The following is a 4,836-nucleotide window of genomic DNA, read 5'->3' on the forward strand; positions in this document are numbered from 1 at the left end:
AACACCGCCAGCTTTCCCATACACGCACCACACGGACGCCACTGCGCATGCGCGTGCGCATCAGTGCAGGAGCGCCGGGAAAAGAATGTTAGGTCGCACTATTGTGAAATGACATGCTGCGGTGACCATTTTGAATATGGGCAAAAACGATGTTATAGACCTTTCTACCATAAATAGCGTTTTGACATGTCATGTTCAAGTGGCCATTTTGGATGTGGGCAAAAAGCGATCACACAAGCCCATATACTGCAGATGCCATTTAAAGAGTGAACAGAACTAAGCTAGTATATCAATCAATCACTAAATATAGACCCAGATGTATATAACCAATTATACTATAAATGTTGTTACACACATAAACATGTCATAGAATGGATATTAATTGACATTATAACATAAGAGAAATGTCTACATACATAAATAAAAAATGCAAAAAATATATATTAGAACAATTTAAAGAAAAAGGGGGATTTCTTCATAATATAGAAAACCAAAATGTGGTAAGTGCAAGGAGAGTGAACACACGTGCTCAGTGATGTGATAAGAGGAAGAAAGAAAAAAATAAGATAAAATAAGGTGACACACACGTGATGAGATGCACCAGAAGAACAATTAATTTTATTATGTTGACAACAATAAGACATACAACAATACAACATAGTTTAATATTAATACGATATAATATAGTATAATATAATATAGTGATACCATAAAAAATGAAAGTGTAAAAATATATGGGTGATGTAAATTTAATAAGCTTAAAGTGACAAAAATGTGAATATTGTACAAATATATAATTAAATGTATACGTACCATAATGTGTGTCAATAAATTGTCGTAATAAATACATAATTTAATAAAATTGATAAGGATATCTATATATGTACAAATATATGTGCAAATGTGCATTATCACAGACAAATTGAAAAGATATATGGAATCCTACACTAAAGAAATACCCTAATGTGTATAACACACATAATAGGTATTTATCATGTGTGTGAACACACAAACATGAATACCCCCTGAAAAAGCTGAAACAACTATGGACAAATCCAGCATAATTATAGCAAAACTGTATAAATAAGTAAGAAGAACCAGAAATATTGATTATCAGAACACATGGAGTGTGACGCTTGATATTCAAATCCACCCATATATTTTAAGGCCAATATAAACAGGACCCCTGTAAGAAGATAAAAAGACACACTTATGTCAATACAAGCCATCAACTACAAAAATGGAATTTATAACAACAAGTACACAATAATATAAACCAGAGGATTATTTCAATGTAATCAACAAAAACCTCGGTAAACCAAACCCGTCAAATATAATAAATGTATACAAAGTTAAAAACTAATGATGCCATAAGACCCAGAAAAGTTTATAGGAAGGAGGCAAAGGACATTTTTTCATTGATACCCAGAGGTGAGCTAGTCTTAAGTTTTGTGATCCATTTGCACTCAATGCGTTCTAATTTGCGGAAAGTGTCACCTCCACGTGATCCGATAATGATCTTATCGATGCCCAGCACCCTTAAGTCCTGCCATCTATTATTATGGAAATCCCGGAAATGTCTCGGAATGGATTTCAGTTTCTCAATTTCCTCCCAGTTATTGCTCTCAATTCTTCCAGCTTTTTTAATGTCCCTCACATGTTCCTGAATTCTTATTTTCAATTCTCTTGTGGTCATGCCCACATACGATAGACCACATGGACATGTGGCCATGTAAACAACACCAGTGGTACTACAATTTATGAAGTGTACGATTTTATAACATTTTTTGTTTTCGGAGTCTGCAAAAGTGTCCGTCTTGACCATCAAGTTGCAGATGGAACAATGACCACAAGAGAATGATCCCCAAGCTGGTCCTTTGGAACCAAATAAATAAGTCCTAGGACTAGGGGCACTGTAATGGCTCCGGACTAAATGATCTCCTAAAGTTTTACATTTTTTAGCTGTAAGTTGAGGCTTCAAGGATAAATGTTTCTTTAAATCAGGATCCGTGAGCAAAATGGGCCAAAAACGAGTCACAATTTTACGTATCTCCCTCCATTGGGAATTGTATGGAGTGATCAATCGTACTACACTATCCTCCTTCTTGCGTTTTTGCTGAATGAGTAAGTTGTTTCGATTGGTCTGGCAGGCCCTTTGATAACCCATATCGATATCGTTTTTACGGTAACCACGTTGTAAAAACCGGGTCCTCAAACACTGTGATTCGCTTTCAAAATTAGAGTCTGAGTCACATACGCGTCTTGCCCGCAAAAATTGGCCTGTAGGAATTGCGCGTATTACATGTGAGGGATGGAAGGATGACGCATGTAGAAGAGAATTTACGGAAGTTGCTTTCCGAAAAATGGTGGTGCTAAGCTTACCTGTGTCAAGCACTGTCATCTTGATGTCCAAGAACTCCATGGTAGTTTGACTAATTATGCTCGTTAGTTTGATATTCTGTGTGTTGTTATTAAGGATGGATACGAAAAGGTCCAATTCTGTTAGTGTGCCCTGCCAGATAAAAAGGATGTCATCGATAAATCGCATCCAGCCAACAACACATCCAGATACCATATCCATGGCCTCTCGTACAATTTCTTGTTCCCAGAAGCCTAAGAATAGATTAGCATAAGACGGTGCACACGTGGCACCCATTGCTGTCCCACGGAGTTGCAAATAGTGTTTGTCTCTGAACACAAAGTAATTGTGCTCAAGGACAAAACGCATCAAAATGACAAGAAATTGAACCAGTTCACGACCAAGGTCACAAGAGCCTAGAAAGTATTGAATAGCACGTAACCCCAGTTCATGATTGATGCAGGTATATAGGGATTCCACATCGCAGGATACCAAATACATATACTGCTCAATGGTCACTCCATCAAGACGCTTCAAAACGTCCGTAGAATCTTTGACATATGATTGGAGATTCTCGACGCAAGGGCGGAGATAATAATCCAAGAAACGGCAAATGGACTCACATAGACTCCCACATCCAGACACGATTGGCCGGCCAGGTGGTTTCTTATGATCTTTATGTACCTTTGGTAGAAGGTATAGTGTGGGGGTGATGGGAAATTTCACAATGAGCCCATCCATGATTTTTTTAGTAATGATGTTGTTGTCATAGGCTTCCGCCAATATGACATCAAGCTGGCCCTTAAAGATATTGGTGGGGTTATATGTCAGACGCTTGTAACACTCCGCATCCCGTAATTGTCGATATGCCTCAGATTCGTACATCTCAGTAGGCCAAACCACCACATTTCCACCCTTGTCAGCTGGTTTAAACACAATGTCCTTCATCTGCTTAAGTTCGCGCAGTGCCTTGCGCTGTGCCCATGACAGGTTGTCATAGCCCCGGTCCTGAGGCAGCTTTCGGAGTTCATCAACCACCATTCTGACAAACATCTCGACCGATGGGTTTAATGACAAGGGAGGAAATGCGGTGGACCTGGGACGAATGGTTTCTGGAAACCTGACATTACTAACCTCCTGTTCCTGGAGTAACGATTCTAACGCCGGACCGCTTCCAATTCCTCCTGTGCTGTGAACAGATTATGAGGATCATTTTTAGCGAAATACTTTTTGTATATAAGTTTGCGTGCAAATAAAAACACATCCTTGATGGCTAAAAAGTCATCAAAGCCTGTAACAGGACAAAATGACAGCCCCAGAGAAAGCACTGAAATTTGGCTAGGGGTGAATACTCTATCTGAGAGATTAATTACCTGCAATTCACCTCCTGCATTCTCATCAGAGGGATTGAATTTTCGTTTTGTGGGAGTACGTCTGGTTTCATATCTCCTAGTTCTCATTGCTTGGCTCCCTTGTGAGGCCCCAGAAGTTGTACTATCTAGTGAGGATAGAGACTCAGAACGTGCCATTGTAGTGGAACCACGCCTTTGCCATTTATAAACTTTGTGTTCTTGAAAATCCATCAAATCCCGTTGGAACTTCTTGGACTTGAATTCTTTAATCTCGGATTCCCATTTAGTGTATTCAATGCTTAGTTCATGCTCGAATCTAGCAAGAATATCAGGAGTGAGTTCCATTTTTACTTTATCCTGTAGAGGTACTATCAGCTTTTCAATTTCCTCTAACTGTTTCTTATCCCATCCTATCAAAAGCTCAATGAATGTGCGTGAACAAGATTTGCACGCTTCTTCCCATCGGGAACGAAACGTGGCATCATCAAGGGGAAAAGAGGGAAAGACCTGGACTCGCAAGCCTCTGGGGATGAGATCCTTAGTAAGATATTGCTCTAAAGCCACCTTATTCCACCAAACTCTCATTCTACGTTTTAGTAGATCTTTTAATTTCTTTTGGGTTTCCAATATTCCCATGTGGGTTGCACCCATGGGTCCTACAGCATCATTATTAAAAACTTGGGTCACAAGAGACAGCCAATTGGATTCCCGTGTATGGAAATCCATAGTAGTACTGAGGCCTGTTTGAAAAAACAGAAACAATATTAAGTACCTATACTTCCTGTCAGTACCCCTTGAAAAAGCTACCGCGAAACGCGCGTCGGGGCTCCTGGCGTGGAGTTTACTTCTGGGTTATTCTTACTACACCTGGGTTGGTATAGGTTCAGGGACCGTACTTTTATTCATGGTGACTTCCTGTTCTCTATCTAGCTCTGTACACACTGTACTTTGTTTGCTGCCATCCCTGTGCATATATTGATGGGTCTATTTTCATGTTGATGTGTGATGACATGGGTGTCTGAACCTTATGTGTGGTTTGCAGAGTTCCTCATACTATATGCACACAGCTTGTTTGACCTAATGACCCGCATTGCTGCTATATATACAGCACTTTTGTGTACATAT

At 39.5% G+C, this 4,836-nt stretch overlaps 1 long non-coding RNA gene across 1 annotated transcript; it reads right to left on the minus strand.

Annotated features, from left to right (window-relative positions):
• Positions 1–1,024: 1,024 nt before the first annotated feature.
• On the minus strand, positions 1,025–3,561 carry LOC142740846 (uncharacterized). Its single transcript, XR_012880895.1, has 3 exons — positions 3,494–3,561; positions 2,383–2,512; positions 1,025–1,186 (listed from the first exon to the last, which is right to left on the minus strand). It is a non-coding gene; the product is annotated as an uncharacterized LOC142740846 (long non-coding RNA).
• Positions 3,562–4,836: the final 1,275 nt, after the last annotated feature.

This window comes from Rhinoderma darwinii, chromosome 2, assembly GCF_050947455.1.
Source record: "Rhinoderma darwinii isolate aRhiDar2 chromosome 2, aRhiDar2.hap1, whole genome shotgun sequence".
Taxonomy (NCBI): Eukaryota; Metazoa; Chordata; class Amphibia; order Anura; family Rhinodermatidae; genus Rhinoderma; species Rhinoderma darwinii.